The 27042-nt window shown below is 37.1% G+C and overlaps 1 protein-coding gene across 2 annotated transcripts in view; it reads left to right on the forward strand.

The window, feature by feature from the left end:
* Positions 1–17033: 17033 nt before the first annotated feature.
* lrrc2.L (leucine rich repeat containing 2 L homeolog) overlaps positions 17034–27042 on the forward strand; it is a 115184-nt gene continuing 105175 nt past the window's right edge. The window contains exon 1 of one of the 2 annotated variants that reach the window (XM_041564637.1): positions 17034–17165. The gene's annotated coding sequence lies outside the window, so the exon portion shown is untranslated. The remainder of the gene's footprint in view (positions 17166–27042) is intronic. The other variant, XM_018259226.2, reaches the window with a different exon arrangement.

The raw sequence follows: 27042 nt of genomic DNA on the forward strand, positions 1-27042 counted from the left end.
ATCTGTATTTGTCCTTTTTAGGGATGCACTGAATCCACTTTTTTGGATTCAGCTGAACCCTCGAATCCTTTGTGAAAGATTCGGCCAAATACCGAACCAAAACCGAACCCTAATTTGCATATGCAAATTAGGGCTGGGAAGGGGAAATCATTTTTGACTTCCTTGTTTTCTGACAAAAAGTCATGCAACTTCCCTCCCACACCTAATTTGCACATGCAAATTAGGATTCGGTTCTGCCCGGCAGAAGGATTCGGCCGAATCCGAATCCTGCTGAAAAAGGCCGAATCCTGAACCAAATCCTAGATTCGTTGCATCCCTAGTCCTTTTGGGGAGGGAAGTTACTGGGTTCATCAGTAAGGCAAGCATTAGGCTTATTCCCTTCCTCTTGATGCTGTCTGCGTCTGCCATACAGGGCTCGTCCTTTATATTTCAAAGAATGGAAATACATTCAGTATAAAATTATCCAATCTCATGTCTGGAGTCATATACCATGCATAGGTTATTGGTTGTGCTTTGTATGTAACTTGTATGTTTACTTTATATATTCATTCATTGCACAGCACTTTAGAATATGTTGCCACTTTATAAATACTACTAATAATAATACAAATAATGCACAAGGCTGGAGAATAAGTGGTGGCCACAGAAAACAATAACTCCTCCATAGAAAAACAGAAAAATTCTTAGTAGTGCAAGTTCACCAAATCAAAGAGTCATTAGAAGAATGTCTGTCCAGCAATCCACCCACTGCATCAGACTGTTACAAACATTCAGAAAACTTATGGCCTTTGTCATTTTTCCCCTTACAGAGGACTAAACAGAGCGTACCAAGGTCACATTCTGTTATGACAATTAAATCATGATGCAAGTCATTAGCTGACAGACTTCAACAGGCTGCAAAAGCTACACTGTCTACTTGACTTAATATTATCTGTCCTTGAGACCACAAACAATGGGCCCAACTCATTTGACCAGATAACAGTTCCTATCCATTTCAACTTGACATTTGCTGCACTGGGCCTGGCCTCATTCTCCTTTGATACTCACTTATTCCACATTGGAGCTGCAACAGGAGTGATCTACTATGGGTTTTTGGAAGATGGGGTCAAGAGCATACAGTAGCTGATTCCAGGTTTCCCCAAATTCCACTGTAAGGATCCTGGGGCATGCCTATGTTTATTGGGCAGTTGGGACTTAGGGAACTACTGTGCTTCCAGCTTCACAGATAATGTTTACAGCTCAAATGCAGGTGGATGGATGTGGACCATGGCTTTAAGAGCAGAGAGTGTTACTAGATGACAAATGTCACACCTTATATTCAATACGTTTTGCCAACCCTCAGCAGTCACTTTAGTTCAATTGTGGAACTGCTTTCGCAAAGGTACAACCCAGCCATTTCAATTGTCTTCCTGTCACTCCCCATTGCCTTTGCCTTTTTGTTGGGTATGTTATATTCAAGTTTTTGTTTCATGTTTTTGTATTATCATGTTTTACTAATTCTCTCATTGTCTCAGCTTTTATTAGGGGAGTTAAACTGTTTAGCTAGCAGTCTATGGCTGGGACAGGTGCATGAAACTGCTCCATGGCATTCATTTGTCCCTATGCGTTCTAATTTTTTTCACCTTGTGCCAGATTTGCAGCAGCACAAAGGATGAGCAGGGGTACAAGTGGTAACTATATGGTCTGACAAATACAGGCATTTTTATAACAATAAGAATGGTTAAAGGCATCCACTAATGTTTTCCAAGTTATTACAGCACAAATGCAAATTTCTTGGCAAGAATAAGATATATAAACCTAAGCCTAAACTATTTGCATTTGCAACCAATAGATATTTGCAAGGTCATAGCATGTTGCACTATTAATCTAGCAGAGGGCAAATCTAATTTTGCTGGATTTAAACGAAATCAATGCAAAGTTCATAAGTATTTCCAAAGATAAACATCAGATTTTTTTTGTAACATTTAAGCAACCTTGGTAATATTATAATTTACACAATCTTATGGATCTTTCCACCTATTGATTTAAAAATGACATTTGTTGTATAACCTCTTTAACACCTGGAAGTAGATTTATCATTTCCATTTCTCAAGTCAATTGCTGTTATAATTAATCGTATTGAAAGATAATATATAGCTTAACAATTTTAAAATCAGACTATAACTGTGTACATTATTCAGATTTTTTTGACAGAGTAAGACATCCATTGCATGCTTTTAAAGAACAGCTAAAAGCTTGAATAATCCTTTTATTTATTTTGTACTAATGTAGAGGTCTGCCATGCCACTTCACACAAACATCAGTGAAATGGAGTTGACTTGTCTTCCAACTGTTTCTGTGTAAGCAGGGCAGCTTAAATCCTTCTACCCCAGAATGTCTGATAGTTGCCATTGAAACGAAACAATAGAGAACTGTTAATAGGGTAATGGCATAGTTAAGGCAGATTTACAGTAGGCTTTTTTGGTTTGTCTAGCAGAAAACATACACACAGTGGACATTTGAGGCATTTAATGAGGACCATGTACTTTTCAAGGTTCTGAACTGTTTTTGAATTGGCAACACATTTAAAGAAACTTCTTCAAATCTCTAATAGAAGTAAATCTAGAGCAACTGGACTTGCTGATTAATCACTGAAGACATTTCACACTTATCTGAGCAGCTTTTTCAGTCCAACTAACTGGTAAGGGAAATCCTCGGCATATAAACTCTTCCAATTGTCCAATCCCAATGGTACAGTGTAACTATCAAGAGAGGTGACAAGTGAAACTCACAGAGGTTGTGAATGCTGTGTAGTTACAGTGATAGAATTACCATTGTGTCATGCAACTCAAACAGTCAGGTGTTACTTGTGAGAGTTGCATGAATGGAGGTGTGAAGTTTTGTGAAATCACCAAGGTAAAGATGTTAGAACAACATTGTATGTGGTGTTGAATGCCCCCTCATCTGTTTAGGCATGGTTTCTCTACCTTAATATGAATAGCCTCTTTTATGCCTTCTTCAAAGCAACACTCTTCTCTGTCCAAAATGTGCTATCTTCAAAGGAGTGACTAGTCTTTTAGGTGTAGAAAGACAGCTGAGTCTTGTCCTGTAGATTTATCCCTCATATTCTGTGCAATCCACTTCAGGAGCAGTTGTTTAATCTCTGCAATGTATAGATCTGTGCACTCCTCACTACACTGGACTGGATATACCATTGCTTTGTTATTCTTTTGGTGTTGGATCCTTCAGGCATACCCGTTTTGTCTCAGTGTGTTGCTTGGTTTGAAAAACACAGGGATGTGATGTTTGTTGAAAATCCTTCTGAGTTTCTCTGACACTCCAGTTACTGTACATATGGGATGACTATGTTGCGCTTACTCTGTGTCTCAGGGTGGTTATTTATTTTCCTGTTCTTGGTGGGCTGTTTTGTTGCTGTTTTGGCAAAGGCCCAGTCTGGGTAGCCAGTGCTCATCTGCGATGTCTGTGCTCCTTGTCTTTGGACTCTGTATCAGTTGTCACACCTTCCACCCTGTGGTGCAGAGTTCCAATGATACCTAGCTTGTGTTCCAGTGAATGGTGGAAATCGAACAACAGATATTCATCCATATGAATGGGGGTTTTCTGTATATTTCTGTTATCAAGTTATCCCCCTCTCAAACATTCTAAAAATGCAAGTTTGTTCTCATGGACATTCTACCTAGTGAACTTGTTGTTGTCCACTGACTTAATGTGTTCCGTAAAGGCTGCCATTTCATGAGCTCTGATTTTGACCCAAGTGTCATCTACATACCTGAACCAGTGAATTGGTGTAGTTCCCATGAACATTTGCAAGGTCCTCCTCTCCACTTCCTCCATGTATAAATTTGCCACAATGGGAGATACTGATAACTGCCTAGGAACTGGCATTACCTCTTACAGTAATGAAAAACCATATTGTTTTGTCTAAGGAGGAATGAAAGGATAAATAAGTTGTAAGTAAAACCCAATGTCAGCCTCTTATGAAAACTTACAAATAGAACAGAGTAGCTCAGTGGGACTGATTTATAATTTTTTTTTTGATTTCGCCAACATTTGGAAACATTTTTTTAATTTGTGCAAAGTTTAATGAATTTTATTTTACAGTGTATGCAATAAAACTTATTACTCTATCTATGTTATTATTTTTACTCATTTTACTTAAAAGTGTCTTTACTTATACCATATAATATGGTATATTTAGTCAAAGCTATATTTTCCCTTGGAAATTTCACCTGCCATCAATGCATGTATGGGATCTATTATATGTAAACCCTTTATCCAGAAAGCTCTGATTTATGGGAAGGCCCTCTCCCATAGACTCAATTTTATCCAAGTAATCCAAATACTTTTTCTCTGTAGTAATTAAACAGTACCTTATACTTGATCCATGGGGCGATTTACTAAAGGTACTGTATAAAGATCCAAAATATGTTACAGGTCAACTCTTTTGAAATAATCATAGCTAGCTTTCAGAACATTTTGGTTCCTTTTTCAAGCTGATTACAAGAAGTGGTGGTGTTCTCTGGTATATATATATATATATATATATATATATATATATATATATATATATATATATATATATATATATATATATATATACAACATTGAGCTCAAAGGTCAAATGACCAACAAAAAGTTATATCAATCTGTGTGTAAGGTGGTTAAGTCATTTACGAGGGGATCTGCAAGAGACAAGCAGATAAGTAACAACATAATGTAGGTCAAAGAGGCTGAATTAATGGAATATGGAATTAAAGGAATTCCATATGATCTCTTAGTCCAGATCCACACTTTTGTATTTCTGACCTGGTGCAGGCTTTTCTTAGTCCACATAATTAGCCATAAATCCAAGGCCCAGGTTTAGTTCCTTCTCCAAAGAATTGAAAGTTTCCATTAGTTAGTACTGACAAACTTTTCTTTCATTACCTGTTTTAAAATTGCCCTTAAGATTCACAATTCTTAAATCCTTTATGGAGCAATGAGGGCCATTGAAATGATTTCCTATTGGTGTGTCCAGTTTTTTATTAGTTACAGTGAATCAGTGGTGTGTATTTCTCTTTCTCAGACTTTGTCCAGTCTCTCCTATATACAATCCCCCCTGTTATGCATTTAGTGCATTGTATTACGTACACCACAATGGAAGAAGAACAGTTGTAGTGGCTTGCATGCTGTACTCCTCTAATGTGTCAGGATGTGTGGGCAGGTTTTACTTTGCCCCAGGGTTATGTTCCATTTTTGGTGGGGTGAAATAAGGCACTTCTTGTTATTGGTCTTGTCTGAATGCTAGGAGTGGTAACATAGTAAGTTAGGTTGAAAAAAGACACACGTCCATTAAGTTCAACCATTTAACTAATAGTTTTAACCTGCCTAACTGCCTATTGATACAAAGGAAGGCATAAAAACCCATCTGAAGCCTCTCCAATTTGCCTCAGACGTGGGACCCCACAATGGCAACCGGACTAATCTCTGGATCAACTTGTATGTATAAGCCTGTACAACTGATTCAGGGAGAATTCCACATCTTTACAGATTTCTTTGTAAAAAAAACCCTTCCAAATATTTAGGCAGAACTCTTTTCTCCTAACGGAATGGGTGACCTTGTGTCAGCTGGAAAAACCTACTGGTAAATAAAGCATTAGAGAGATTATTATATGATCCCTTTATATATTTATACATAGTATATATCAAATTACCCCTTAAGCACCTCTTCTCCAGCATGAACAACCCCAACTTGGCCAGTCTTTCCTCACAGCTAAGATTTTCGAAACCTTTTACCAACTTAGTTACCCTTCTTTGCACCCTCTCTAATATAATGTCCTTTTTGAGCACTGTAGACCAAAACTGTATGGGCTATTCTTGATGGGGCCTTACCAATGCTCTATAAAGTGGAAGAATGACCCTTCCTGCCATAAATCTATGCCCCTTTTAATACAACTCAAGATCTTATTTGCCCTTGATGCTGCTGACTGGCATTATTTGCTACAGCCAAGTTTATCATCTACAAGGACTCCAAAGTCCTTTACCATAATGGATTTGCCTAGTGCAGTCCCATTAAGGGTATAAGTGGCTTGTACATTTTTACATCCCAGGTGCATGACTTTACATTTATTAACATTGAATATCATTTGCCACTTAGCTGCCCAGATTACCAGTTTGTCAAGATCCTGTTGCAAGGATGCCACATCCTGGATGGAATTAATGAACAAGTTAAATAAAAGTGGACCCAATACTGAGCCCTGAGGGACCCCACTAAGAACCTTACTCCAAGTAGAGAATGTGTCATTGACAACCACCCTTAGTACCCAATCCTGTAGCCATTTTCCTATCCATGTGCAAACGACTTTATTAAGCACAACAGACCTTAGTTTAGAAAGCAGTCATTTGTGGGGCACATCAACTTTGTCTGACTTGACCTATCCTCCATAAATCCTTGCTGATTGATGCTCATAATGCTATTGATTAGGACAAAATTTGATCCCTTAACAATCCTTCAAATAATTTGCCCACCACAGATGTCAAATTTACTGGCCTATAATTGCCAGGCTGAGATCATAATCCCTTTTTAAATATTTGAATGACATCAGATTTTCTCCAATCCATAGGCACCATACCAGATGAAATCGAATCTGAGAAAATCAGAACTACAGGCCAGTCTAAAACTTAACCCAGGGGTGTATGCCATCTGGCCATAGCGCTTTGTTTACATTAATTTTTATTAAAGCTTTATGAATCATTTCCTTAGTCCACAACTGACTAGAATGAGATGAGCCAACAGTGCAGCTGTGAACAGGCCCGGATTTGTGGCAAGGCCACAAAGGCCCTGGCCTAGAATGGCAAAATTTTAGGGGCGGCATGCTGCCCAGCCGCATCCTAGAATGTACAGGGAACACAGAGTTCCCCAGCGCTATGATGCATGTGCACACTTGCACAAGGATGGAGAATGGTGCGAGCCGGTAGCGGGTGCTAGGACCCTGAGGCCTCGGGGTGCCTGGGGGAGAAATCTGGTGCTGGCTATGAAGTGAGCCTGGGAACTCATACTCCTCTATTGCATACACTGAACAAAATAACTAATTTAGCAAATTTTTCTTAAAGGAGTAACACTCTCAACCCGCATATTTTTACTATTACTATTCATTCGGGAGCAGGGTCAAATATTCAAGCTATTTGAGCTACATTATCTTGTACCTTATCTGCTTGTCTCTTGCAGATTCCCTTGTAAATGACTTTAACACATTACACACAGAGCCTTCTTCAGGTGGTGGTATATTTATATATATATATATATATATATATATATATATAGCCTCCGTGTAAGTCCGCACACGTCACTTCATATATTACTTCGGGTGCAGTGTGTAGATTGTAGTAGACAGCATTCCAAGGTTACACGCACACCGTATTGAAAGTCAATAATTTATTTATTAGCACATTAATGCATCCGCATCGACGTTTCGGTTCATGGTCTTGAACCTTTCTCAAGATGCTTTACCATATAAAATTTAGCAATAAAGTTACAAAATTTAAACCAAACATAATCCCGCCCATCTAGTGACACCACGGCAAATGATTGGTGGAATCCAACGTCTCAATTATTACAAAAAAATAATATATCAATGAAAATACAAACATATTCATACTTAAAGAGAAGGAAAAGAAAAAGAAAAAATTGTCGGGTGGCTTGAGAGGAATCAGATCTTATGATTTTGCAGAAATTAACGCTGGTCTAGAAAACAATTAAGTGAGCAATACTCATTGAGTCCATTAGGTGAAATAGTACCAAGTGTTTTAATCCAAAAATATATATATATATATTTTTTTTTTCCGTAATTCTGAGCTTTCTGGATAATGGGTTTCCAGATAACGGATCCCATACCTGTATATGTTTGCATAAATCAAGAGCAGACTACTTACAGCAATATAAAATACAATACAATAATGTTGAGATACTAAAAAGCTCAATTTATTCCTGTGCAAGTTTGCTAGGGTATCTTGTTCAAACTTTCGCTTGGCTTCTCTTAACCACTCCCCCCTGACTAGATTAATGAATGCATAAGTAAGTACAGAAACCAAATCTGGGTGGTTAATTAGTGTGCTTATGTTTGTGAGACTCCTTACAGTTGAATTCAATTCAGCCTGTACTGTGCTCTGTTTTTATGAACTTTGCTAGTGTAATTCTGTCTGCATAGGGTTTTATAATCGTTTTCTAACTATGCCAGTTCTGTGGTCATTCCAAATAACAATACAATGCTCGTAAAACAAATCTACACAAAAACACATAGATATGTCTACAAATAGACCAGATGTATTGATTTATTATCCTTAGCAGAACAGAGCTTGAGAAGTGTTGGAGAAGGTCTTTCATCAGATGTGAATTGACTTCTCCAGTGCAACAGAGGTTATATACACAGGTAGACAAACATCAACAAGGTTAAATGGAAGCCACAAATCATTGGAAGGATAAGAAACAAAACCCTTCCCACTGATGTCACAAAATGCCGAACAGGATACAAAAGGCTATATCAGCCCAAATCATCAACTGTTATATAACTAAAAATAGATCTACGAAGAATCCAAGTTTGTCGTGTAGCATGTAAAAACTTCAAAGATACAACGACCATAGTGTAAACATGTATATGTATATAGGCAACTATTAGATAGACTAATCATTAACATATAGGTTTATATGGGTGGATCATTGACATTGTCATTGTCATGTAATATTGTTTATTAGATAATGATGAGTACTAACATGCACAAAGTGAAAATTGTTGCATTGCAAACGTTTTCTCTACTGATAACTTTGGCAAAGTCTTACATTCCCCCAAAAGTATGTTAACAAAGCACGGATTTTTCGCAAACTACCTGAGCAAGATGAACAATAACAATATTTCTACAAGTGTCTGGAGATGCAGCAAGTGTGTTCTTTGAAAAAATGTAGTAGATATTTACTATTGTTATATGTATTAACTGGATTTCACAAAAGACTGTAGATTTTCTAATAAATAAATATCAAAGAACGATGGTGATTTCCAACGGTCCATATGGACATAACCAAACCATTCCTCCTTTAATATCTGCTGGCTCTTTAATGTGGTTGTTGTTGTTCATCCCTTATGACATTTTGCTCAGGTATGGTCGCCTTAGTGCCATGTTATATATAGTAAACTGAAATATATATGATACTGGATGCCAGAAGGTATATTCAAAGAGTATTCTGAAGGGATTTTCAAAGTGAATCACATTTGTAATGATTCTTCTACCTGAATTCGGATAAGGTGCAAGTAATTAGGAATGAGGTATTGGAGGGATCATATATTTTTTAGTAAAAAAAAAGGGTTCTTTAAGTGGTACAACTGTAACTTCTGCAGCTCAATAAGTGGAGGTAATTTTTGCTATAGCCATAGTAGAAGAAACAAGTTTCACATTTTAGGTACTGCTATATTTGTAATAAGGAGTTCTGCATACAGTATATATTATCTAAAATGTCCATGCTCAGATGCTGGGGAAATGAATGGCTCCTTATAAGAAAATGCAAAAAACATAAACATTAAATTACCATAAAAGATGCCATAGAAAGGATGGCATAGGAGAAACTTGATTAATCTGAATAAGCATTTCTGGAGGCAAAACTTCCTGTAATATTACCGTCTAGTGGGGTGACGGGGATGCCTGCAGCTGCTTCTCCAGGATTTGGCACATGCGTCTGTGTGTGCACGCATCCTGACGGTTTTGGCACGTGCATCATTTTGCTTGGCTTTCGCTTCTACCATATTGCGCTTGATGTAAACTTTGAATATTTACAGACGCCTCGTCTATTTGTTCACTGCCCAACGCAGGTCTATTGTAGGTAGTTCCTTGGTGCCCTTCTAGTCTGTGTTCTCTGTTCCTTGACCTTTGCCTGTCCTTGACCACTGCTTTATCACTGACTGAACTGGCCTTTGGATGTTACTGACTATTCTTCCGGATCCTGACTCTCTACTGCGCTGATTGAGCTGACTGATTGGTTTTGACCCTGGCCTGTTTCCTTGACTACAATTATTCCTTTCCCCGTTACTCCAGTCACACATTCTGGTTCCCTTGTCTGCCCAGAACTCTCACCTTGGTTCTCTCACTTCAAGACCTGGCGACATGAAAGGTGGCTGTTATAGGCTGAAGCATGAGCTGTGGACGGAACCTTGACGTTCCCATTGTAAATGCAGAGCAGTTTTCACAAAGAGTATCAAACAAAGGGAAACTAAAATGTCAAGCTTACAAGAACCAGAGACTGAAGGCTTTGGTCCCAAAAATTCCACAACACTATCTGGAGTCTATGCTGTTTTTGGAGACTACATGATTACTTGACTTTTGTTATATTTTTGTCCATACTTGTTTATGTTTAGTAAATATTCTGTATGTAAATGTGTTAACCACAACGTAGTGGTGTATACTAGGGGTATAAACTGACCATAGTATTCCTCCCAGGGAAATTAACCTTGCACTGTACTTACACTGCCTGTTTCAAGATCAGGGACAGGTAATTAAGGGGTAGCCTCACATTGGTGCACGGAGATACCAGTTAGGCAAAGCCCCAGTTGTATGTGTTCCCATAATAATAAAAAAAATCTCTGCAGGAATGACTTTAGAAATTACTGGAGGGCCTGCCTTGATTGAAAGCTTTAAATTCCACCCCTTCTCTCATATTCTTGCTGAGATTTCTCTCATGGATAACATTGCATTAATTAAATCCTCAAAACTGAATGGGACAGATTCAATTTGATGATAAAGATAAAATCCCTGGATTTAATTGCAGAATTGTATTCTATTGAATAAAATAGATTTCTATTGAGTTTTGATTAGATAAACCATGAGATAAGTTTTCCTCATCAAATTGAATCTGGAGCAATGTCAGAAACTGGCTATTTTTCCTACAAGTGAACTGATAAAAGAGTTAATTTACCATGGATAAAGGCGCAAGAGCTGTAGAAGTAAGGGGCTCACACAGGCAAAAGGGAACCCTGTATATCTGCCTTTTAGCAGGTGGTAGTACAGGGGTTGCTTGTTGCAAGGGACACCCATGCTTTTGTCTATACAGTATTGGCGGGTGGTGCCAGTGTTGCATACAAAAAAGGTACAATTCTTTAATTTTGTATTGTTTTGTTCCTGTTTTTTTGCACTTTGTAATTGATCCCTAAAATGTACATCTAAACAGGCCTCTTTAACCTGTGTACAACCATTGCATACATCAAATAATGCCTTTCCTCTGCGTGATTCCTACAGCTTTATTTAAAAAAAAAGCTATGTCTGAACAGCTATTCTTCAGAAGAAATACTATTGGAAATAATGGTAGAATGAATCATGCTAGTGATATTAATAGTTCAGACTGTGTAGCCTATAAATATAGATCCTTCTCTCTGCCTGAAGTACGTATGACACTATGTTTAAAATAAGAGTAGGTGTCATTCTTCACTCAACACTTTAGTCAGGATTCCATGTGAGAATAATAAGTATTCATTAAAATCTGGAACTAAATATAGAGTTTTAAGAACAAAAAAAAAACAAACAAAAACAGTTGCCAAACATGTAAAATCACACTGGGGGTTTGTACATTCTCCTGCAATTAATTTCATGCCATTTAAAATTCTCCTTTTAAAGCCTCTTACAGTTGGGCTTTTGTTATTGTGCTCCTGTGCAGTGTATTGTTGTGCTTTTCACAGTATCTGCATGCAGGAGATAACTGAACTCACGCTTCTCTTTTCTTTTTCTCTGTCCCTGTCCTCCTTTATATTCCAGTATATTCCTTTCATATGTATCACTCCATTCCTCTTCTCTTTTTGCCAATATTCCATGTTTTCTCTATTTTTCAATCTCCCATGCTCTATCCTCTCCTCACCTTTGTCTTATCTCTTGTAATATACAATATGCATTTATGCTAGGGATGCACTGAATCTAGGATTCAGTTCGGTATTCGGCTTTTTTCGTCAGGATTCTGATTCGGCCGAATCCAAGTGCCGTCCGAACTGAATCCAAATACTTAAAATCATATAACCTTTCTTCACAGTAAGAATGTGATTTTTTTTCTTTTTGGCTCTTCCTGAACCTAATATGCAAATTAGGGTCAGGAAGAGACAAAGAGATAAAATAATTGGGTTTGGATTTGGTTTGTGATTTGCTGAATATTTCATAAAGGATTCGGCCGAATCCCAAAATAATGAATTCAGTGCATCCCTAATTTATGCTTTATTAAATTAACATATTCAAGCAAAGCATGCAGTGGTTGAGGAGTGGCATCTGGGCATGCTTTGAAGCACGCTTGAGGCAGACGTAGGATTGCCATCATTAATGGTGCTACCTGAACACAATTTGTTTTGCATTTCATCCCCTTTTATTCTCTGAAGTAATACAAAAACAGTTACTGCAAGAACTTGTGAGCATCCAAAAGCCAAGTATAATCTTAGGTTATTAAAAAGGGAAAAGGGTGTAGACAAGATAGTTTCCCAAATATCACAGGGACCCTCACTAGCAGGTGCCTTCCACCACCACATGTACCCCACTTATAGTGAATGTAATGTTTTGCAACATCAGGTCCTTCCACTGTAGACAGGGTAATGCAGTTCTCTAATACCTTTGCTTTTGCAGGACTTTTGCTTCAGTAGGTAAAAATATCAAACAGCGTAATTAATTACAAGGTAATGGAGGATGCACTACCTTCTTAATAAGCACTAATAAGCTCTGGAATGAAGAGACTCAGTTCCATCTAAAAATGTTTTACTACGGTCAGTATAATCATTGGTTCACCCATAATAGACTGTTATTTACACTGCCTAATCATCTTATCTATGGATGGGCGAATTTATTCGCAGGCACGAATTCCCGCAATTCGCCTCCAGCGAATAAATTCACGACACTGCAGCGAAAATTCGCCGGCATCAAAAAAAAAAAATGGACGGCAGCGTCCGTTTTTTTTGGACGCCGGTGCAATTTCAGCAAAAACAGACGCCAGCATAAAAATACCAGACGCCGGCGTCAAAAACGAGATGCCGGTGACATTTCGCAAATTTCTCGCTGTTTCGCAAATTTCGCAGGAAATTCAATAATTTTTCGGCGAAGTGAAATGCCCCAAATTCGCCCATCACTAATCTTATCACTGGTGTGGGCTGGTTAACTTCAGGGTAATGGTATATAGAGTTTTGTTTCCCCAATGTTTTAATGTTCCAAGGGAGGGGGCATTTTTAAAAGACATATGCCTGTTGATAGACAGGACAAGGTGTAATGTGGGCATTTCCCACTCATTTTAAAGGGAGGTGAGATTTGTATTGTTCTCCCCCCCCCCGAGAGATAAATCGCTGGGGTGACAAAAGGCTACAAATCACCCCATGTGCAGCATGTCTCCCTGCATTCCAGAGTCAACCACCATATCTTTTTATTCCACAGGCAGCATGTCTCCCTGCATTCCACATAAAGCATAAGGAGGTGAAATATTAAGATTGGCCTCTAGGGGAATGCCCTTACAGAAGCTTATATAAGAATGTGCAGGAGTCAGGAATTTTCTCTTTGGACTGATACGGTATACCATCAAAAAAGCAAGATAGACTGCAGAACCAGACTAAGTGGTAGGCTGCAACCTAAGACTAGGCAAGTAGGGGATCAGTACTTGGCTTACCTCAGAGGTAAGAGCTAGCCCAACAAGGAGGTAGTGATAGGGTTTAGTACTCTGGGTGCCAGTTAGAGATTGGGGTATTGAGGAGTAGGCTAGTGGGGTACCTAAGGTTGTGGTGAGACAGCTCAAGAGAAGCTGGTGCATTGTATGCTAGACATGACAGAGAGGGGAATTATTGTGGAAAGGAGAGAATGTTTCTCAACAGCTAGCAACACTCTTCTAGTGCCTTTCCACATCCAGTGGCACTGGAGGCTTCTAGAGAGAGGGAACGCTGTGTGTAATGATGTGAGAGAGTCCTTATCAGAGTGTTCATTTATCTTATATGTAACTGAACCATTCAGACTTTTAAAGGATTGTGGATTCTTTTTTGATTGTAATTGTCCAAATAACAAATCTTTAGAGATTTTAGAGATATTCATTTTTACTTTTCAGATCGTTCATCACTTTATTCCATTTGAACTTTTTATATTTCGATCTTTTAATAACTTTTTTGTAGCATTTGTGGTTTTAAAGCAATATGGGGTTATGTGATAAAAGGCACTATGTTTGCTCAGGAGCAATAACTAGTGATGGGCGAATCTCTCCCATTTTTGCTTCACCGAAACATTTGCGAATTTCCCGCAAAATTCTGAAACGGCCAACAATTTTGTGAAAATTCGTGAAATTCATGGAAAAATTCGAAAGTTTTCATGAAAAATTCGTGAAATTCGAATGTTTTCACGAAAAAATAGAGCAATTCGAATGTTTTCACATAAAAAGCGAGCAATTCGAACGTTTTAACAAAAAAAAGAGCAATTCGAATGTTTTCACGAAAAATTCATTAGAAACGGAAATTGACGCCGGCGATTTTTCACCAGCAAATTTTCGCAGGAGATTCCCGAATTTATTTGCCGGTGGCAAAACGCGAGAATTTGGTACGAATTCGTGCCAGGAAAATTTTTTTGCCCATCACTATCAATAACCCAAAGCAACCAATAAGATGTTTGACCAGTAAATGCTACCTGCTGATTGGTTGCTATGGGTTACTGCACCTGTGCCTTTTTTTTACATACTGTATTGAAGAATAGCACTAAAATCCCACCCTTAATAAATGGGCCTCCGTGTGCAGGAATAAATATGTTTATAAATTACTAAAAGCACTTAAAGTGTAAATAAGGAAGAACAACTGTTCTTCTACGGCTCTTCTACAACCAGATTTAGTGGTTCTATGTTTAAAGATATTTTGAGCAACTTCCTTTAATTTATACCTCTTTACTGCCGAGTAAGTGTTTGAATGCCTTTGATATTTAATCAAGTCATAGCACTTTGTTACTTACATGCACATTCCTTTCTATAAGCTACATATATACATAGTTTTACCCATTTACTGAATGTTACACATCATAAATGTCAAATCTTGTATTTGAATTGCACATTAAAAATTATGCGCAATCCAGTTGATGCAAGAGCTACTAACCCACTAAAATATCCCATCAGATGATTATTGACCACTTACTGATAACTTTACATCAAGCCCTTTCGCAGAAAGCACTTTGCATACACACAGTAAAGATACACTCACTGCTATACAATAATAAAGCTATACATGAAGTACAAACATTGCATTTATCTGATTTGAAAAGAAGCAGAATGTTAAATTGCTGATCTTGTAAGCAAGGCCATTTCATTCTTCCATTTCTTTTGCAACCTTTTAACATCAACATTTATTAATCCGGCATTAGCAAATGCTGAAAACATTTTAAGATCAATGCAGGTCTATGGTTGAACCTCTTTACATGGTAAACACGTTTTCTGTGCTACTTAGAAGTTTGTAAATCTGAACTCTAATTGTTTTGCCAGGCAATAACCATTATTATGGCTCAATAACAAATACAGATGCTTCTTAAATCTGACTCTGTGAAACTATTCAGACATTTTAAGTCTTTGACGTAGTTTGGGGAACATTTTTATGATTACAGATTGTGTGTTTAATCCTTGCATTTACAGTAAGTGTTGTCTCAAGGACAACATGGGGCAGATTCACTAAAAGGCGAATTGTCGCGAGCGACCACTTCGCACACATCACACCACTTCGCCAGGCGCAGAGAGTTAATATAATGCTCTACACAGTGTCGCATTGGCCCGGTAGGACACCGGGAAAAAACTCGGGCCAGACCCCCTTTAGAGATATTTGGATTTGCGCTTGCGCGGCGAGTGATGCAGAGGGTTGTCATTGCACATGCACCCAGAGCGCCACTGTTGTGCATGCGCAGCAAGCCAGAGCATCACAGTAGGAGGGTGGGGGGGACAGAGAGGGGCCCTGGACAGCAAACCCTGGCCCTACACATGAGCCCACTGTAAAATGAATGTTCCATATGTTATGAAATGTCTGGAGAAAACTGGTTACCCAAAACAAATTTAAGTCAGGACTTTTGCAGGAAATCCCTCTTCAAAAATGAAAAGTCGCCAGCATTTTTGGAACTTGCATTTTCAGCAAACAGGATATGATGTAAGTGACAGAAGACTGAGGAATACCTAGCTTTTTTTTTTTAGAACTTCGCCTGGTCGGAGGTGGCGAAGTAAACTCTGGCGAAAGAGGTAACGTTCTGTAAAATCCGCAATTTATTTAATTTGCGGGGTAACGACCATTTGCCAGAACGAAAAGTTGCCTGGTGATGGAGTGTGAATGAACGCTAGTGACAGTCTCTTTCACTAGCGAATTGACACATAGGCCTGTTAGTGAATTGGCGATGTCCCTGTGGATGTGATTACTGGTGAAAAGTCACTAGCGTTAGCCACTTCGCCCTTTAGTAAATCTGCCCACATGTTGTGAGGTTGGCAAGCACTAGAAGTTTAATGCTGTGTGCCAGGATCACATTACCATTACTTAAACCTTAAATTGCTGCCAGTTTTTTTTATATATCCACACCACAAAGCTCAAAAGGAAACACAGAAATGTGCACTCGCAGCCATTAATTATGCTTGCCAGCAAGTAAAGGGTCACATAACAATATTCCATTACATATCAGCGCTGCACAATATGTTGGCGCTCTAAAAATACATGTTAATAATAATAATAATAATAATAATAATAATGGTAGATATAGCCATTAAAGGAATTAATGTTTTAGATTAAATTATTAGTAAGTAAAATATTTCTAAAAATACATTTTTGTCCTGACTTCAAATATGCAGCTTTGTTCTCTTACAAGGTTATACATTTGAATAACATTAGCGTTATCAGCTCTTCACCAATGGGAAACAGTTACTATGCCGGTAGCGCAACTCATGTTGATTTATACGCTGAAGATATTTTATCATACACAAGACCCTGGCACTTATGCTTCCACAGATCATGTTATCAGCTTACAAATATAGAATATTAGTGCATCTTAAAGTCAAGTCACGCTGTGAGGTTTGACCTGACTGACTGTGAGCTATGCTCTGTAGCTGCTGCATCTGTTGTTGTAAACAAGAAAGCCGGCTATCTTCGGCGTGCAGTGCATGGAGGAGCACCAGCTCTCTGAACACTTGTGCTGTATCGTGAATTGTAAGTCAGCTTTATGTATATAAAACAAGTTTCTTAGAAATGACTTCTTTTGAAGGGGTCAGCACAAAAAAAAATCAATTAAGATAGTTCTCTCTTTTTCTTTTGGTTGTGCTTTGAGCTTTGGTTCCAGTGTGGACATGTCAGTCAGCTGAGCTATCACAGATTGTGTTGCTATGGTAATCAGTGTTTTGGTTCTTCTGTATTCCTGTCAGCTGTACTTTACTTTTATGGGGCGTCTAATTGGTTTTTGACTTAAAGGGAGAACAACACTGACATGTAAGCTGCACTTGAAATAAACATATTCCGAGTTTTTATTGTTGAAGAATAGGTGTAGAGGCATAAATATATGCAATAACTGCATGGAGCATTTTTCTAACGATAACCAACATCCCCCTCAACAAGTTTATTATAAGCATGCCATATATTGCAATAGGCTTTAAATGTCAATTCATCTTTTATTTAGTGATCCGTAACACAATGTTATATTCCATTTATCCGAAATATGGGCAGGGAAAACAAAGCATTTACCCTGGCACCTCCATCTCTGTTCATCTTATTTGGATTTTTGCAAATTCAGGCCCATTCTGCTCCCCCCCACTTCTCTTTATCCTTGTTCTGTAACTTTGCTAATTTTTTTAAAATATTTATATTTGAAATACTAAAAATAAATCTTTAATTATATAAGAAAATGGACTTTTACTGCCGTGTTTGTGCAGGTTTCATTTCATGAAGCAGAAAGATTCAGAGATCCGGTAAATATCGCATAAAGAATTACATTTGGTGGCATATTTTAGGTATTCTTGTAAAAGCAGAGGACTGAGCAGTCACTGAACAGGACATTATATGACAGGCTTGGCCAACGTGACAACTTAAATATAGAACAATTAGTTACGCTAAGAATGACATTTGTCTGGAATAATGGAGGCATGTGAGTGAGTTTCAAGCGGCAAACCAGAGTTAACTCTTTTATAAGTCATTTATACTTTAAAGGGTAACCAGCAATATACAAAAACCTGATCAAGGAGAATAAAGATAATTTATTGCTGTGTTTTATGATGGACAACGAAAAACAAATACCGGAATTCTTATCATTAATGTTCTTCCCTATTAATAACATTGACAATGAGCATTGTTACAAGCTAAGTCAGTAAAATACTAATAAAGTGGCAGTATTATGATCTACAGAAAATTACATTATAGAACTATAACACATATTTACTGCCCTAGGAGTTTTAATATCTTTCTGAAGAAAATAAGGAATAAAGAAAATAAAAGCCTAATTCTTTATAATTGTATATTGGGGTCTTATGCGGGGGGGGGGTTGAGCTTAATTTTCTGTAAGGTCTTACTGCTCTGAAAAAAAGGTAACTGAGCAGGGGGCATGACAATATGTTTACAATATATTCATTGTCTTAATATAATATCCACTTAACATTTAAGGCCATTGTGTCAAACTGAGTATGACTACTGTATAGTGATGGGCGAATTTCTCCCGTTTAAATTCACCAAAAAATTTGCGAAATTAGTGCAAAATTCTCAAAATTTGTGAAATGGCGAAAAAATCATGAAAATCTGACATTTTCATGGAAAAATCATGAAAATCTGACATTTTCACAAAAAAATTGTGAAAATCTGACGTTTTCACAAAAAATCTTGAAAATCGGAAACTGACTCCCACATCCAAGCTGACACTGGCATTAAAGTCAAAGAGCGTCCATACAATTTAGACTTCGCTGACAAATTTTCACGGGAGATTCGCAAATTTATTTGCCGGCGATGAAACATGGAAATTCACAGCGAATTTGTGCCTGGAGAAATTATTTGCCAATCACTACTACTATACATTTTTGGAGAACAGCAGTAAATCTGTATTGGGGACTCTCAGTATATTACATGGATTATAACCAAGGGACAACTGAGAAATGAAGGGGTCTATTAACTAACATTTAGCATTTCATGGCATTTGTGATTTTAGAGATATAGGGGTATATTTATCAAAAATGAAGTTAGCCAAACTGCATTCAGCATGACTCTGAGCAGAGTCCGGGTGCTAAACTGGGCCAGTGTCAGACTGGGGTGCCTGGGGCCCACCAGGAAACCTCATCTCAAGGAGCCCACAGCCCCCCCCGGTACAAAATAGCGCCCACAAATATCAAAATCAATAGTTTTATTTTTTTTAAAAAAACTGAAATGGCCGTAACAATTAACATTAAAATATTAGTCATAAATACAAAAGCATAACAGAATCCCTTTACGTAAGAGCACATATGGTAATACTGTTACATGTATTACAACTAAAAAATATACACTTGATGGGTTAGGAATTAAATTTTACATGGTAGAGTGAATTATTTGCAGTGTAAGTAATATAATTTAGAAATACAAATGACACCATAAAAAGCATGACAAATGAATAGTATGACCCAGAGAGTGATATTCTAAGTCAATTTGTAATTGGTCTTCATTCTTTTTTATTTGTGTTTTTTTAATTACTTGGCATTTTGTTCAACTCTACAGTTTGGAATTTCAGCAATGATTGGGTTTCTAGGGTTTAAAAAAACTTAGTAACCAGGCATTGGGTTGAGTCAGAAGAAGGAAAATCATTTGAAAACTATACAAAATAAAAAAATTAAGACCAATTGAAACATTGCTAAGAATTGTCCATTCTATAACATAATAAAAGTTAACTTAAAGGTTTACTACCACCTAAGAGGTTAAACTTCCACACCCCAATAACTGTTACACAAAGAACATTTATACATTTTTTAATAACTTTTTTTTTTCTTTTCCTTAGACCAAAGTCAGTACCTGTGGTGCAGCAGGGGGGTCTCAATAGTAGGCTTCAGGCAGTGTAGCCAAGGTTGACTGCCTCCAGCCTGAAACATAGATTTTACATGCAGGCACAGTGCGTGTGTGTGTTGCTGGCATAAAATTCAAAATGAGCATCATTTTTTCAGAAAACAATAATATTTTTCAGTTTCAACATTTGATATGCTGTCTTTATGCTATTTGCAATTAAATGTATGATTTAAATGATTTGCAGATCATCCCTTCTTTTTTTATTTATATTGTACAGTGTCACAACTTATTTTGGATATGGAGTATTTTCCACAGTCTAGTTATTCCCATTATACCTTGAATAGCAACGGACTGGCCAACAGGCACATGCAAAATAAATGATTATATATGCTATTATATTATATATGAAGACCTCGTACTTCATAAAAGTAATCAATTCAGTGTAATCCAGCCTATGGGTTACTGAAGTCCTTTTAACTTTATGCTTCTTTACATACAGTAACATTATTACCCTACCCGATTGACATCTGGCCAACTTTAGGGCAGATATCGATCGGGGAAGCCTGTCGGAGAGCCCCACACACGGGCCAATAAGCTGCCGACTCGGTCTGTCTGCAGCTTTTATGGGCCCGTGTATGGGGACCTTAAGAAATAAAGACTGGGCAGATTTTTCTGTTGGCTATTGGCTTTTTGTGTTGTCGTACTTTAATGATGGTACAATGATGGCGGTTCAGCTGTTTTAGGGGGAGAGGATAGCTAGAAGCTTGGAGGAGACCTAAAACAGACATAATCAGCAGGGGGAAGTGCACTTTTTTGTGTACAAGAGGTTAAGTTAATGGGAGGCATATGGGAGGGAGGCTATGGTACTTTTCAGTCAACTTGACTGGGATACGCCACAGGTGCCATCGTCATAAGGCTGCAGGACTGGCATACATAAACAATATATTGCACAGTATTAAATATTTGTTGACTTATACAATAAGCTTCATTGGTGAAGGGGTAATTTTGAATTTGCTGCACTGAATAAGCAATATGATGTCATTGATGTTGCTGAAACATAGTTGAAAAAGTGACTTTACTGGGCAGTACATTTTCCAGGCTACACCAGCTGGATGAGTTGAGGCTGCTTACATTAGAGAAAATGTGCTGAAGGGGGATTGAAATGGTAACTAATAAATATATAAGGGGTCATACAATACAATGTATGCTGCTTTACCAGAACACACTGCCATAGGATGCAAGGACATCCCTTGAGATAGGAGCAAAGGAGGTTTCCTCTTAAAGTGCAAATAGGGCTTTTTTACAAAACTATTAAAAAAGGTTATGGGTTTTTCGCCCTGAAACTGTTACATTGGCAGATACAGGGGTTAGTTTTAAAACAGGACTAGATGCTATTTTAATGAGTGAGATAATAAAATATTAATGCTTATTATAGTGTTGATCCAGGGACTGGTCCATTTACAAGGAGACTTTGTTCCCCCATTCTTGAAGCTTCAAAGGGTTTTTTTTTTCTCCCTCTGCATTAGGTAGAAGTTAGGTAGGATTTACTAAAGCTATAGATTAGATTTAAGGGACAGCTTCCTGTAACATACATTAGTTCAAAAGACTGTGGCTGTATCACTGTGGTGCTCTATCCAGAAACCTTGCTGCTCGACTGGGTTCCAATATCCATACGTTAGAGAAATAGGATGGCACACACACTTGCAAATGTGCTTAAATTAAAGTACTTTTATTCTGATCTCAAACACAACGTTTCGGAGGCACAACCTCCTTTATCAAGTGTTCTCCCGATATGGTTTGAAATGCTGGTGGGACTATGCCTCATGCACAGCACAGCTGTAGCGGACTGATTAATATTTGGCTGAGGGATACATTCCCCTTTATCACCCATGATAGTTATTTCTCAGAGCTGTTATGCTAAGAAGAAGAATTTATAATAATTTTTTTTTTACAAAGAAACATAAAGATGTGTATTAGGCATTCACAAGAAAATTGTTGTGTAAATAAAATTATTTGCTAATGGAATATGAACATTTTAATACATTTAAAAATATAGCTGCTGGCTTTTCTATTCTGCGTATATTAAGCATCTAACAAGTGGTAGAAATGTAGTCTGAATTTGAAATGCTTTTCTATTAATAGTCTTAAATGCAGCTGAAATCTGGCAATAAAAGCAATCTAAATTAAATCCCTAATACACCCTTATCTATATTCATGTAGGCAAAAATAAAGCATTTATTTCTTAGAACCATTAAAATTAGTCAGTAGTTTCAAAGAATGTCAAGTTAAAATATTAATCTTTTGTTAATTGCAAAACTTCAATTTGTGCTAGCGATGAATAATAAATGAACTCTACATTTGGTTTTACCATAGGATACTTAATAATGATAAATACAGATATTAAAGTTAGAGTGTAGAGTAGACTTTTTGACATTTCATTTTTTTAGCAGCCTGTCTTTAAATGACTTGTCAGGCAAGGTAAACTAAGATTGGTCCCTGTACAAATGTTTAGACACAAACCGCTGTTTAAATCCTACTTTTAACTCAGGCTACCTGCACTAAGCCTGTAGTATGTATTCACATTGTTCAGGCAGTCTAGAATGAGGGCCTTGCTTTATGTAGAACTGTATACACATAGGGAGGAGTTCATGTTGTAGCTTTACCTGTATTTTCTGCTTTTAAATGCCCACAGCAGTGTAATTCTGTGCCCCTTGCTGTCGTTTTGTAAGAGAAATATGACGGTTTAGGCAACTACTGTATAATGGGGTTTTATTTAAGACTAAGGGGTTATTTACTAAAACAGATTTTTTTTCTGGTCGGCTTTTCTGGTCCAAAATTTTTTGGTGGAAAAAATCTTGAATTTTTCGAGATTCATTATACCCCAATGCTGCAAAAAAATCCGCCATCTCAAAATTGTCAAGGTCATTTATACATCAATGGTAGATGTCCCTATCCCAATTAGAAGATATCGTGGTTTACCCAGATAATTCAGAAAAATCTGAGTTTTCAGGCAATAATCCGAAAAAAGTGATTCTGGAGAAAAGTCCGAAGAAAATGTATGATTCTACTAATATTTGCATTATTTTATCTGTTTTTTTCTGATCATAGTTTTTCTAGTTATTTTAATTATAAAGAAGGCAAAATTGTGGATAGTAGTTTGGTCAAGTTTTTTTTATATAGAAAATGAGATAAAATAGGATTTTAGTAAATAACTATTATTCGCCATCAGAGGCAGAAACACCTTTATAGCAAATGGAAAACATTATATTAGAACTTGGTATTTAGGTTAGTAATGAAAATAACAATTTAAGACTTAATAGGGGGTCATTTAATAAGACCAGGGGAAGAAGTACAAGCACCTTGGTCTGCACCTTGGCAGATAGTGCCCTGTTGTGACCTATGTCTGCTGCTCCCTAATCTGAAAGTCTGAATGACTTGTATATTAAGGTGAGGTAGGGAGTGTGTACATGCCTCTGCCCACCTTTAATGAACACAGAGCTTACAAATGCAGACGGCACTGAATTAAATGGGACAGCTGAAGGTCTCTGTGATTTGAAACAGAGTGCAAAGACCAACGGCAGTACAGCAACAGAGCAAGACATTGTGCAGACTGTAAAACAAATCCTGATTGCAGCTGTTTTTATTTAAGAGCTAATTTCAGTTTTTTTAAATGGAAATTCGGCTTTGCAAGTGCAATGAGTGCAATAGCACTCGCTGCACTAGTGATGTGGCCCTCTTTTTACCCAGTTCGATGTTAAAGTTCTAAGTGCAGAGCAGGAGCCCCAGAATGATCATTGTGCCTTCCTTGCTGTAAATGACTCCCTGGCCCTCTAAATATCACATAATATTGTCATAAACACAGACATTACAACAAACAAGACATTTGAACAGATCTATAAACAATATAATTACTAATAAGCTTTGTCATAAAGAGTGTGTAAAGTACATTCCTGTTGGCTTTACTTTGTTTTGTATATATATATCCAATGTATTTAATTGAGGGGGGCCTGTATGTAATAACTGTATACATTACTGAGGGGTTCATCCCTATAGGAACTATAGGAAATTAAAAAACATGTAAAACATCAGTTTTATTTATCTATTGTTTAGTCATTGCTTTTATTTAATAGTGTTGTATTTCAAGATCATCAGCTGGTAAATGATCTGAAAGCAGTAGACTTTGAGTTATGTTTGAGAATGCTGTTAGTACTTAGACGAAGTACTTATGCTTCTGAATGGGGAATAATCTTGTGTGCTTTATAGGATGTCCTGAGAATAATATTTCAACTTAAGTTATAATTTATTTAAGAAAAAAAGTTCTAAAAATGCAAAATAAAACTTTTTTTAGAAGAGTTTGTCCTTATCTGTAAAACCAAGTTGTAACGTTTATATAACCTTGTTAGAATTCAGCATTACTAGAACATGTACCTGTATATGTAATTTACACTCGACCATGTCTTTGCTTCTAGCAAATAGTTTTTCAGATGATAACCATAGAACAGTGTCATGATCTGCTGTATATTTACCTATTGATGTCTCTGGGTGATACTTCCTGAAGGATATCAATATGGCTGCATATGATATGAAGAAATACATTATCATATGTAATGTTAGTGATGTACAGTTCAGATGTACAGAAAACCTTATTAACAAACTACTTGCAGTCATTGGTTTACAGGTTTGCAGGCCAAACTATTAGCAGAACGTTTTCTAGCTGCTGATGTCTGGCCACTTATGAATCATTGGACTCTTTCTTTCCTCTCCAAGTGGGGATTAAGGATACTCACATGCTGATAATCACATTTCTAAATCTCCCATAAATGAAGAAGTCTGGCTCTACAATTTATATGTGAACACTGGGTAGTTATCTGCTTTCCCAGCAGGTGAAGCTTTTCAGCACTGCTGATGATAGAAAGCACCCTTAGAGATTACGCAAATTAAAGGCATATTCAGACACATTGCACTTATTATTAAATCACTTATTTAATGAACAGTGCTAAAACTCAGAATAAGATTTCAGTGAACACTGCAGAAAGAACAAAAATGCCTTCAGAAAACAATACATATTTTGAAGAGCTGAAATAAAGAATAAAGACTAGTGGCTGGATTGTTGCATTGGTCTGTTTGAGAGTTTTTTAAAAAATAAAATAAAAAAATGGTAGCCCCTTTTACTGTATTTCAAACCTGGCACAATGGACTTTTAAAAAGAATTCAAAATCAACTAGTCACACCAAATTCTAACCAGATGCAGAGATACTAACTGTTCATTACACTACAGTATCATAAAGGGCCGTATTAAATCTATCCGGGGCTATCTTTAGACCTGGATATTTTGACTGTGCAAGAAGATTTTACAGTCACAACATATCCCAGCTGAGCATTCCATAGCCTCACTGCTATCATGGTAGAGAATCAATTACATTGCCTTAGAAAAAACATCTCTTCTCCAGTCTAAAGGGTAATCTCTTGTCCTTCATTTATTTCCATTAAAAATAATCCCCACTATTTTTCTATAATGCCCTCTATCATATTTGTAAACATTTGATGTAACCATACCATTGCTTCTTCCTGAGATAAATTTCCCTCTGTTTGATAGTATTCACTCGTAAAACAAATTATTCCATGTTTTAACAAGATGCACTGCACTGCATACTCGAGCTTATGGGGAAAATTTACTAAAGGGCAAAGTGGCTAAAGCTGGCTAAAATTTGCCAGCGTGACGTCATTTCGGCACTTTGCCGATTTACTAACGGGTGCAGGCGTCATTTGCTGGTGCAACTTCGCACTCTAATGCCAGGTGAATCTCCAGACTTGCCTTCGCTACCTCAGACCAGGCGAAGTGCAATAGAGTAGATAGGACTTGGTCCAAAAAAGTTGAAATTTTTGGCATCTTTTCCTATTTACAGGGTGATAGGCTGAAAAAGATAAAAAAAATTTTTTGGGGTACCCTCCTTCCCCCCTACATTTGATAACATATGGCACTTAAACTATATTGTGGGCACATGTGTAGGGCATTATAACAACTTTATATAATTTTATTAAGGTTCCCTGGCCTTGTGTATTGTAATGTATTTGCTGCAGCATATATGTCCATTGTACTTTAACTGCACGCCCTATGCAAATTAGCTAACATTAGCATAACTTCGAACTGCTGATCGTATTTTCGCTAGCGCAACTCTGCAAGCATTCGGTACCCTTTGCATTTCAAACCATGGGAAGCATGCCATTCTTACTTTATCTATCATTTATCTTTTTATACATTTCTGTCATACCAAGAAACATTTAATAATGTCATTTTATTTTGTAGTTTAAATAGTTTTATGAAATTTAGTGTTGGAGAAAAGATGAGTGATAGAAAAGAATTGGTTCAGATGAGTGATAGAAAGTAATGTTACAGATTATAATTTATTTAGCAGACTGTGAGAGGTTACTAGTGGGCTAATCTATATTTAGAAGAAGGAGCCAGCAAAAACTAAAAATATCTTACTGCCTAATGGAATTGAGTTGCTGTCAGGCATCAGCCTTTAAACCTTTTACTTGCTGGAGAACTTGTTTAGACTGATTTATTCTTCATCACTAAATGCAAGAGCTAGTTACTTTGAAATCCCATCTTATAAAATTATTTGTAAGACACGATTACTAGCATTAGATGGTCTCTTTTTCTCTTATATTAATCACAGTTTCTGAATAAGTTTAATTGCATGTTGTCTAGCAATTTCAATAGGCTTGTGAGCTACATGACATTCAAAATGATTACAGCACCCAATCACAGAGCAGCAGTGCATGATTGTCATTCTATATGAATAAAGATTTACCATAGCTTTATGAGATAATTGATACTTGTATAGCACTGCTTTTCCCCAGGCTGCTCAAAAACAAGCAACTGGTACAAATAAAATTGTCATTATGTAGTAAAATTTGTAGGTTCTGCAATGGTGTTGTGAGTGTTCTGGGCAATACATTTGTAAAGTTATATTTCGTCTAACTACAGGAGGTTCAATTGCATTTTGCAATGGTCTGAATAAGGAAATAATCCAGAAAATATAAACTTTATCTAATGCTTAAATAAATTATATGA

This window comes from Xenopus laevis, chromosome 1L (assembly GCF_017654675.1).
Source record: "Xenopus laevis strain J_2021 chromosome 1L, Xenopus_laevis_v10.1, whole genome shotgun sequence".
Classification (NCBI taxonomy): Eukaryota; Metazoa; Chordata; class Amphibia; order Anura; family Pipidae; genus Xenopus; species Xenopus laevis.